The sequence below is a fragment of the Gossypium hirsutum genome, chromosome D08, assembly GCF_007990345.1.
Source record: "Gossypium hirsutum isolate 1008001.06 chromosome D08, Gossypium_hirsutum_v2.1, whole genome shotgun sequence".
In the NCBI taxonomy this organism is placed as follows: domain Eukaryota; kingdom Viridiplantae; phylum Streptophyta; class Magnoliopsida; order Malvales; family Malvaceae; genus Gossypium; species Gossypium hirsutum.
In genome coordinates, this window is record NC_053444.1 from 65,962,824 (window position 1) to 65,975,010 (window position 12,187).

At 30.5% G+C, this 12,187-nt stretch overlaps 2 pseudogenes; both read left to right on the forward strand.

The window, feature by feature from the left end:
- Nucleotides 1–543: 543 nt before the first annotated feature.
- LOC107940408 (uncharacterized) lies at nucleotides 544–3,942 on the forward strand (annotated as a pseudogene).
- Nucleotides 3,943–8,374: 4,432 nt separating this feature from the next.
- Nucleotides 8,375–10,667, forward strand: LOC107936282 (plant cysteine oxidase 1-like; annotated as a pseudogene).
- The last annotated feature ends 1,520 nt before the right edge of the window (nucleotides 10,668–12,187 follow it).

The window sequence follows — 12,187 nt, forward strand, 5'->3', positions numbered from 1 at the left end:
TTAAGAATTGCATTCGGCTTTTTTTAAGAAAAATTCTTTTTATCTCTTATTTTGAAAGGTGGATTCAACTACGTTAGAACAGATTATAATAAAATTATTAAAAATATATATTTTATTTAAACCATCTACGTGATATAATAATTTATTTCTCTATTTTTTAATATAAAGCGTCGAAAGGATAAAGTATGCCGTTTGTTATCTAAATTTGTTATAAATAATATGCCAAGTTGGGGGGCATCAACAACCATGGCTTGCGTCACCTTATGCCTACTTTTTAAACATTTTTCTCTTGATCTGTTAAGCTAATGTATTTATCGTCCTAAAATCTGCATCTCTAAATTACAATAAATATATAATCCAAATGAAAATGTCTGAAATGTTAGCATATGCATGTATGGATGTCATGAACATCAAGTATATCCACCAGCTGTTGGCATGCAAAACCCAACGTGGCAGCCTACCAAAACCCCAACATTTTCTTTTTTGGTTTTATTTTTGCCTTATCCATCGATATAAATGGGAGATTCATTCAAATTCCATAGGCACACCCCTTTTTTCTTTTCCTTATCCTCAAAAACAAAATAGAAATTAAGTGAGGTTAGAATTTGAAGTGTTGAAAGGTTGAAGATGGAGAGGAAGCATCTTTCTTCCATTGCCAACCATGTTCTTCGAACAACTGCACAGTATATATTCATATCAAAACACTCATATATATTAATTTCTAATATGTACATGGTTTAAAAAAAATTTATATGCTACATTTATATACAGGGAGCTAGGTACTTCAGTGGAACATTTGGTGGAAGAATTTGAAGCTGGATGGAACCCTGAAGTTGGTGATTATTCGAGAAAATTGATGGAATTTTGCAGCTCAAAAGCCCTTATCAGTTTATGTCAAAACATAGAAGAAAGGTTAAACAATGGATCATATAGCCGGTTCACATATGACATGATGCTTGCTTGGGAGAACCCCAGTGATGCTCTCCTTGAAAAACCTCAAGCAGTGAGTCTTATATGGATTTTAACTTTGCAATGTTTGTGCTGAACTTGTTACAACTTATCTGTTTGATGGTATTCCTCTATGCATAGGAGAACGAAGATTCGAAAATATCAGTAAATTTGCCACCTGATCTGGATGATATCCCTCTTTTCTATTCGGACTTGATGCCACTCCTCGTAAGTCAATTTATTTCTCATAATTCAGTTGATTAAGTAAGTCATTAGCCTTTTGCAGATTGATGTGTTGATGAACCTGTTAGCTTTGCTTATATAGTTTAGTATCGAGAAAGCGGTCTATCATTCTTGGGGTATAGTGATTAGTGTGCTTTGTTGATAGGTTAATGATGGACCAAGTGTTGGGGAAGATGCTTTTGCATGGTTGGGATCATTAGTTCCATTAGTTGCAGATATCGTTAACGGAAGATTCACATTCGAAACCCTGACCGCGCCGACCGGAAACCGGCTCTTTTTCCCTGCATATGATAAGTTCCTAAAGGAGATTGACAAGTAAGCCTTGAAACTCTGCTTGAATGAGTAAGAAAAAAACTTGAAATTCTTTCATAGGAGGATTACTTATGATTAGTATAATTGTCAGTGGTGGTACTGCTTACATTCATATAATTGTAATTTCATCTTACTGGCACAAACATCAATGGGGGAAGTTCTTTGCAATATTCTAAGTGCTTTACTTGTTCCTTTTTTTCATTCAGTTGCATGAAGCATTTGCAGAAACAAGCAACACCAAAAGGTGTAGAGTTAGCTGATGATGAATATATATTGCATGTCGAAGGAACGGCTACCACGCAAAGAGTAGTGCGCCATATTGAAGGAACAAGTTGGCCCGGTTCGTGCTTGATTTCTTTTATTTTGGTTCAGTAATAATGTGCAGGCATTCAAACTAATATTTATCTTATGGTCATTTAAGTCATTGCTACTTAGAAATTATGTAGTTCAAATGTTACTTTTTCAGGTAGGCTTACGTTGACCAATCATGCTCTCTTCTTTGAGGCCTCTGGAGTCTTGACATATGATGATGCACTTAAGATCGATCTTTCGAGGGATATAGAACATGGTGTTAAACCAGCTGCCACAGGTCCATGGGGTGCTCCACTTTTCGACAAAGCCATAATCTATGAGTCACCCGACTTGTAAGTATATGGTTGCAAAGAATATCGTTGATACTACCATTAGTATGATTATGATTTCAAAGTCAGACATTATAACATGTAGGTAAAAGATTAATGATCTGCTTGATAATTGGAGTCAGTACTAGTTTGATGGGGAACATTCAAAGTTGTTGAAAATTTTGATGTTTGAGAGACTAAACAGTCTGATTTTTCTAGCCAAGAAGGAGTTCTGCTGGAGTTTCCAGAGATGACAAGCTCCACAAGACGTGGCCATTAGCTAGCACTCACAAAGGAGGTACTGTTAATGCACAAATTTTTATCTAAATTTAAGGCGGAAAGTCCGATACAAGCATGGGAGATGCACGCAAGGACCATTTTGAGCATCATAAGGCTTCATGCAGCAAGAGAAATGCTAAGAATCTGTCCACCAGATCCCACAAAATTCTTGATTTTTGCCTTATACGACGAGTTACCTAAGGGGGACTATGTACTCGAACAGCTTGCCGAGAGTCTAAATAAGGTAAATATCGCACAACCATGTAGTGCACACTCCATACTGAGAAAAATGAACTTCTCGGAGCCAACTATATCGGAAATAGAAGAAAAAGGAGTGAACGAGAAGAGGGAAACTATTGCAGGCAGCGAAAACGATGATAAGACTTCACTAGAGACTGCGATTAATCAAACAAGAAAGGAAGAAAGGGAAGTTGTTAATGCTAAAGAAGCAATTGAAGGGCTGAAAGATGAAGGGATCAGTGAAAATGCTCTCATTCTTATGGTAATTACACACTCTTTCCACTCTAATGCCCATCATTCAGTTTCCGAGCCAAGTAAACTTTTTTATTTTTCAGTTGAAATCGAGATTCAATTACTCTTAGCATATCTTGCTTTCTAAAGAATAGATCATAGGATTGATACAAGAACCTTGGTATGTATCACACCCTTTCTTTGGCAAATATAGGAGCTACTAAAGCCACTCAAGAGTGGATTCGTGTGGTTTTGGAAAACACTTTCATGGGAACGACCGGGAACAACCCTTGTCGTAATTGCCATAGTTACAGTAATTGTGTACAAGTAAGTTGGTTTTGACACAAATCCAAGTCCGAGAAAATAATAAAACAACTATGAATCATTATCATTCATGTCGTTGGTGCTGCAGGGAGTGGGTTGGCAAGGCGATATCTGCAGGCTTGCTTGTATTGGTGGCAAAAATGATCCAAGCTAGACAAGAAAAGCTCAAAGACAAACAAAAGGAGATAACCGTGTGCACTGCATTTGAGCCGACTGCCTCGACGAGGGAGAACATAGTTTCAGCTCAATATATGTATATGACGATTTGCCAGATAATACACCAAGCAAATGTCACAATTCTGAAATTGCATTCAGTCCTGGTTTCAAGGGCACCCAAGGTATAACTCATGCAATGAAATGCATTCTTTTAGGTATTTATTTCACTTATTCTACAAAATTATATGCTATAGAATCGTTTTGCTGAACCAAATTAACAGGGTTGCTTGTTTTGTTTCAGCATGCAAATGTGATGATGGTTGGCATCACTGGTTTGGCGATATTGTTTGCAGTAACTCCATTGAAGTATTTGATAATAAGTGCTGTATTTCATTGGATGATAATGAGGTCAAAGCTAGGGAAGTACATGAAAAATAACCAAAACGAAAGGCGAGTGAAAGAATGGTGGGATTCTATCCCACCTACTCCTGTTCGAATTGTCGATCAATGCCTATGATCTGCAAATCTGTTGTAAAAATGATCTAGATATCTGTTGTACTTATATATATATAGAATTTATATTTCACCATTTAATAACTACTGTAATTATTATTTTTTAATGTAACAACCACTAATATTTTAATTAAAATTAGACTAGAGATATAAACTTATAATTTGAGAGATCACTAACATTTGAGTTTTATCTCTTAAAATTAATATAGAGAATATTTGAAGGATAAAAGTGCGGGTAATATCTCTTAAGTGTAGACAGAAAGCAACATCTCACAGTTGACCTCATAAGCATCAAGTCACTTTCGCAAAATATATAGATGAGAGCAACATCTCTCACACACACATCAAGTCATATTCGCAAAATATAAAATTACCATCACAAAAAAGAAGTTAAAGAATAGATGGCGAGCAACATCTCAATCCCTCACAAGAAAAAAAGAGAGAAGATTAGATTTTTATTGTTTCATTTTGTGATTTTGTTATAAATTTGATTATATTTGAATTGTTATTATAATTTTGTAATTTTATAAGTTTGGATACGAGGATAATTTAACTTTTCTATTTTATTATTATTCATAATTTAATAAAGTTAATTTTTATTTTTAAAAAATCATATAATATAACAAAATCATATAATTAATAATTATATATAATAAAAACAAAATATTAATATATTTAATAAAATATTTAATTTCTCCCAATATCTCAACTCAACTCAACTCTTTTGAAGAAAAAACATAATTAAAACAATTAAACTGTAAAAAGGAGAAGCTATATTTAAGGGCTTTTATCATGCAACAAAATATCATAGTTAAACCATGAGCCTAAAATAAATTATGAATGAAGGTAGTTTCGATATTATTATTTTTATTAAAATATCATAAATTGTGATTTTTGTACATTGAAGGTAAAAGTAAATTTTACTCAAATAATTTTGTAATAGAAAAAGCAAATTTTATGCGTTTTTGACCATTTTTATGCTAAAAACTTGAATAAACTACCAGATTCCTTTTATCAAATTAGAGGTGTTTGGTCCAAGATTATTTCCGGTAGTAGGATTATTGGAATATAAGATTATTTAGTAAATTATTAAGAATAACATGTTATTTTATTTAGTTAGATATCAAAATTTTTATTGTTTTATTGACGAAAAGGAATATTACTTAAAACGTATTTTACTACATTGTCCTTCAGGGGCGGAGCTAAAAAAAATTTCAGGAGGGCTGAACTAAATTATAAAATTTTTAAGAGATTCAAAAGTAATTTTAGCATGCATTAATTTACAGTTTTATTATTTTTGAAGGGACTAAATAATTTTTTTTTTTCATATTTAGGAGTTTAAAGTATAACTTTACCATAGATTAATTTATAATTTTATTATTTTTAGAAGGACTGAACTAAATTTTTCCATTTTAAAGGGAGCCAAAGCGAGCCCTCCTAATTTCTTTTTTTTAATATTGAAAATTTAAATTTCAAAATATTAAAATCAATTAAATAAACTGTTGAAAATTTTTTATCCCGTATAATGTTAGCCAATTTGTTATTATAATATTGAAATTAATTTACTTAATTACTTTAATCTCCTTCTAAAATTTAAAATTTTATTTTATATTTCCAAATTAAAATGAAATCAAATAACTCATATTTAATAATTGTCTATAAAACCCAAATTTCTTTTAATTATATAATCTTGAAAGTTAAATCTTCCAATAAAAGTAAAGAAAAAATTATAATTAATTAAATTTATCTTCAACGTGAAACATAATCCTAAATTATTTTCATAACTTTTTTATTCAAAGAACAAACAATTAATTAATTTCAAGAATTTTTCTTTGCTTTTAGTTTAGCATAGAAAATTCAAGATTTTACAATCAAACGAAATTTAAGTTTCGTAAACAATTATTAAATATGAGTTATTTAAATTGATTTCATTAAGGATAATTTAGAAATATAAAATAAATTTTAAAATTTATAAGGAGATTAAATTAATTTAAATATTATAGTAGCAAATCAATTAGACATAACAGAGGAATAAAATTTTGGCTCAAATATAAAAATAGTCACTAAAGTATTACCCGTATTTTATTTCGGTCACTAAACTTTTAATTGTTTCTATTTTGGTCACTATTTCAAAATCAAATTTTTTGGTCACCTGAATGTTAACATCCATTTGAAATTTGACGGCAATTCTAATGTGAGCTTCATTTTATTGACCTAATAACAAATTTAGCTCCTAATATTTACACATTTTATCAATTTGATCCTAAATGTAAAAAAATCAACAAATTTAGCCCTCAATGTTTGTAAAACTTGTCATTTTAGTTCAAATTCTAAAAGAATTTATAAATTTAGCCCTCAACATTTACAAAATGACAAATTTTGATTTTTTTTTTGTAAAAGTTTATTCCAAGTTGGAAGTTCTGATACATTTCACAACTCATTGATGAATGCCATGGAACTCCACATCCCACACATATAAACCTTTGATGAACAGGGCACTCAACAATACTATTGTCTGATTTCAAACTTCAGCACTGCTCAAATTTCAAACTGCTATTAATGTTTGGTGATAAAAAATTTGATTTCGAATAGTTTAATGACCAAACTAGAACACAGACAATACTTTAGTGACCATTTTTGTACTTCACCCTAAAATATTTTTTCAACAATTTATTTAATTGATATGAATATTTTGAAATTTAAATTTTCGAGAATGAAAAAATTAATGCATTTTTTTAAATTCTATCATCTTTTCACTTTAACCCTTGATATTTTTACCCGGATCAAGACTTAAAAAACAGGTTTTGTTCGGTGACTAAAATGAAAGTGACCTAAAAGTTGGTGACCAAAATGAAAATGTAAATATGATTTGGGCAAGTACAATCAGCCGTCATCAAGGATTTAATAATTTAATGACTAAAATGAAAACACCCTAAAAGTTATGTGATGAAATTGTAAGGAATTTTTTACCAAAAAGAAAATGCACTAAAAAGTGGGTGACCAACCGAACAATTTACCCTAAAAATATCGTTAATAGCGACATCAACAAGAACGTAAATTTGGATGAAAACATAAATTAAAAAGTAAACGTGTAAATTAGCGGTGTTGTGGTCGGATAAAAACGTGAAAAAGGGAATGAATGGAGAGTTGAACCAAGATTGGAGCGGTGCCAAAAATTGATGATGTTGTTGAAAGGGATTAATCTCCCAAACCTCAAAAACTTCTAATCATTCAATCACTAATCACCCTTTTTTATTAAGCTGTCACCATGTTTTCGAAAACACTACTTATTGGAATCCAATGTCCTCATTTTTCTTACATTTTCCTCCAATTTTCTTTTTAGGCTATAATTTTAAAAATTACAAAAATACACATGGACGGCAAGAGTGGGAAGGGGTTTTGACCATTGCTTTTACACTAAAAGTCTTTCTTTTGTTGTTGCGGAGAGAGTCTTGCGTTATTAAAATAGAGAATGGATTTTAGGCTATGATAAATGTCTGGGGGAGTATGCAATCTTTGAAGCTGAGCTATGGGACATCTTAGATGGGTCAACTCTTTTTTATAATCGAGATTATGAAATAGTGTTAATTTGATCTAATAATGTGGAGGTTGTGAAATCTATCTAAAACTTCTCAGCGAGGGCATAAAATTTTACTCTGATTAAACGAGTTCATCAATTTTTGCCAAAAGATAGACGATGAATCTTATAACACATCTCTAAAAAAAATAACAATTATGCTAACTGCCTAACCAAAATGATATTCGTGTATCGTAAACTTTTTATTGCGTTTTTATGTGGAGGATATTTATGATTTATGGGTTTTAAAATTTAAATTCCAATATCATTTTGACTTTTTAATTCTTAAAAAGTTAATCTAAGCTCCATATTCTCACTAGCTCATCACATCATCACAATGAGTTGTTTTTCCCCTTTTAAGTCAATAACAACATAAAATCAATTTATTTATTAACATTTTAAGGTGGTTTTATAGTAAGAAAAATATAATTAATTAATAACTTTTTTTAATCAATAAAGCAATGTAATTAATGCAAAAAAAACGTTTCTTAACATAGTGATTCCATAATTTCAATAAATGCATATTGACATTTTTGTCATCTATCCAAGAAACGTGAATAAAAACATTTTAGCACTCATTTAATATAAAATATTTTTAATTATTAAATATTTTATGTAAAATAAACTGCATTTAAAAAAATAATTTAACTCTTAAATAGAATTTATTAATTAAAAACAAAAAAAGTAAAATAAAAATGCATAAATTCAAAAAAAAAAAAAACTAGGGGTCGGTTACAGGCAGTATTCAACTCTCAATCTTGGTGCGGGAAAGCTTTACAATTTACCCAGAAAAAAAAAGAAAAAAAAAAGAAAGAAAAAAACTATAGGAAACAGCCTTTTTCTCTTTTATCTTTTCCCACTTGTTATCCATAGTTTTCTTTGCTCCTTCATATATTTATATATAAAATATTCCCTAAAACTATAAAAGCTTTTTCCCAGTGTTCATGGCCCCTAGTTTTGCAGTCTCTCCCACCCTTATATATACCACCTTCTCTCCCTACAGTCTTTCCCTACAGTCTTCTACCCTCTTTTCACATATTTCCACAATTTTCTTTTGACACTTCATTATGTCTTTTGCCAATATCAAAGCTTATCTTCTTGATTCAAACCAACCCATTTACACTAATCTGTATTGAAAACCCTTGAAAGACTTGCTTTTTCTTCGTGGGATTTTTGTGTTCTTTATTGGGTTTCTTTTTTTGTTTTTCTTGAGTTTTAAGACTCCGGGGTTTTGTTGAATGAAATCAAGCTTTATGATGGTGGATGGTGGTGGATTGATGGATCAAAGGAAGGGTATTATGAAAATAAGACATGTAAACAACAAGGTGAGATACGTTAAGAGACCAATCAAGAAGAAGAACAACAGATCATCATACAGGGAAAGAAAAGATCCTAAAGTGCTACAAAAGCTGTTTGATTCATGTAAGGAAGTGTTTAAAGGCCCTGAAACTGTTCCATCTGATTCTGATGTCAACAAGCTATGCAGCATTCTTGGTAATTAAGTTAAAATTCCCTGTTCTTCTTTCAGTTTGATTTTTTGTTTAAAAGAAGCAAGAAAAAAAATGTGTTTTTTTTTTTGGGGGGGGGGCTTTGTTCATGCAGATTTTATACATGATATTCAACAAATTTGAATTCGAAATATTAGCATTTTTTCATAAATGCATGTCGGTGTCTCGGAATTTTTAGTGCATAAAGTTGATAAGTTTATTTACTATCATGTATATATCCTGATTGCCTAGCTAGTGTTTATCAATGAAATTGAAGAGTAATTACAAAAACTGGAGTTTATAACATTTTTTGATTAATTATCTGCTTTAAGATTTCACATATATTTGTCCCTGTTCAATATCCCACATCACAATGTGATGTACCCTAATATTTCATCAAAAACTATGGTCCACAACGTGTGTGTATATCATATATGCATTTATGTATTGGACCAAGTAATTTATCAAGCATTACCTTCAATTTGTATATGTATATGTATATGTATATGTATAAAAGAAGTTTGGTTATTTATTTCAGATGAGATGAAGCCAAAACATGTGGGGCTTAGCAAAAACATGCAGTTCTTCAAATCTAAGAGTGTGGAGAAAGGAACTCCAAGTGTTGCATATACACCCATTTACCAATGCGATGAGTTCTCGGTTAGTATATGCCTTCTCTTCTGTCTCATTTAATGAATTTGGTAATATTTCATCTATTTTAAAATATTTGTTTTGTGATAATCGTGTATTTTGATTCGTATGAGTTCATACCAACGCATTGATATCTTCTTTACAAGTTAGGGTGAAGGTGGTAATTAGTGTTGCATACATGCAAGTGTATATATATTGATTATTTTAAAGATTTTCTTGTACTGATATCCTTGTTTCAATATACACAGAATGTTTCAAGAAAAATGAAAAATGTTTAAAGACATTAATACGTTGTTGTTGTTTTGCTGTGGTGCAGCTTTGCATTTTCTTTCTTGCAGCAAATGCTGTCATCCCTCTCCATAATCATCCAGGGATGACTGTTTTCAGCAAGCTTTTGCTGGGAGATTTGCATATAAAGTCGTACGATTGGGTGGATTCTATGCCGCCACCTGAATCCCAGCGTAAGAATCTATCTTTTGCTTGCAAGAGCATCCGGACTGAGGCAATCCATTCATGTATTTCTTTTGCGCGTTACAGCGAGATTGGCAAGGTTGAAAGTCGATAGCGTGTTGAAAGCGCCATGCAAGACCTCAGTGTTGTATCCTACAACAGGAGGTAACATCCATGAATTTAAAGCCGTAACACCATGCGCTGTGCTCGATGTTCTCGGCCCTCCTTACTCTAAAGACGACCGTGATTGTTCTTATTACAAAGAGTTGCAACACTCGGCTTTGTCAAGTAAGTGAAAGCTTTGCCCCATGATGTTTCATTACAAACTATCACAAATATATACAAGAAAAAAGCATGGAATGCAAATACATACTTTGATTGCTTGTGGAATGTGCAGATGGAGAAAGTAGTAGAGTGAATGAAGGAGGAAGTGATTATTGAGATGGTTGAAAGAAATTGAAGTGCCCAGGATTCACACATGGAGAGAATTGACTACTGGGGTCCTCAGATCGTAGATTAGGATCTACGTTATTACAAACATATTAAAAAAATGTTAATTAGCCACTGGTGTAATGATAATACAAGAGTTTACATTGTCATTATTATGTTGTTAGTCGATAACTAATCTACCTTGGATGTTTTTATTTCTTTATCTTATAAAAGCATTATAAAATTATATCAAAGTGAAAGTTTGGATTTTTCAAAATGACCTGGAATTAAAAGGATAAGTAGAATTAAATAATAAGTAGGATAAATTTTTCTACAAAAGGATCAATTTTTTTCTAACATATAGGAATTATTTTATTCAATTTTTAAGTAAATGAGGTAAAATATATTCTATAATTTCATAATACTTTTATCAATTAAACTCGTGTGATTTTTGTCCAAAATTCAAATTAAATCATAAATTAGAATGAATGTGGAATGCAGCAAGTGCTTGGATTTTAATCTACAATTTTTCCAAATAAATATTGACTTATGATTTGATTTGCGTTTTTTGAAAAAGAAAAAGAAAAAGTCTTTGTTCTTGAGTTATTTCCAAATTTTTAAGATTTTCTATAATTTTATGAAATTTTGATTTTTTTTTAATTTTTAAAGAAATTTAAGATTTATACCATTCCGTTTTTATAATTTCAAATATTAATATTTAAAAATCAATTTTTAGACTTTTTAATTTAGTTTTTAAAATTTTATGAAAATTTTAGAATTTTAACATTTTTTGCATAATATATTTTATAATTTCAAAAAATAAGCTGTGAATTCTTTTTTATATATAATTTTGTAATTATTTAGAATTTTTTTAGAATTATCATTAAAAATAAAAAAAAAGGAAAATATCAAATTGACATTTTAACTACACTTCAAGGGCCAAATTAAGTAGTAGTGAAAATAAGCTAATGAAACTCATCATCAGTCCATTACCAACAATGAGTAACCAAAAAAAAGGTTAATTTTATAAATTTTCATAATAAAGTGACTAAAACAAAAAGTTTATTAATAATAACGTGACCAAAAGTATAAATTACCCAAACAAATCCAATCCAACAATTCCGAATGATTGATTCAATAAATACACATTTTGAGCACGTTTTGGATATAGCTTTTTCTGGTTTGCCAGGTTGGGCTCACGGTTTAGGAAATTTTTATTTGGTCTCAAAATACAATTGCTTGAGGTGAGGCTCAGAATTAAGTTTATGCCCAAATTTGACCATCTTTTGTCACAGGGTTATATTATATTGGAAAAGTCAGAATTATTTTGAAAAATGTCAATTTTTATTTTGGAATTTAATTTATTATTTATAGTTGATGTTATTTTATATTAGTATTGGGGTTCGTGGCTGTCATTCATATAATATATTTTAAATTCGTATACATAAAAAAGTACATGTACCTTATCATACATCCATCATTAAACTTTCAAATGATTTGATCTTCTTTCTTCTGCTCTCCGAGGAAAATTCCCAGACTTGATCAGGTGATATAAAACAAAGGTCTTTTACATAGAGATAATCTCTATAGTATCAATGTACATGTTTGTTCTTTCTCTCCATTTGATGTGATAAGTTCAATGTACCTCTAAAGTATGTGACTTGTCTTTTCTTTTGGTACATGAATCATTGGTTAATGTATCTCTAAAGTTCATACCGTATGATAAT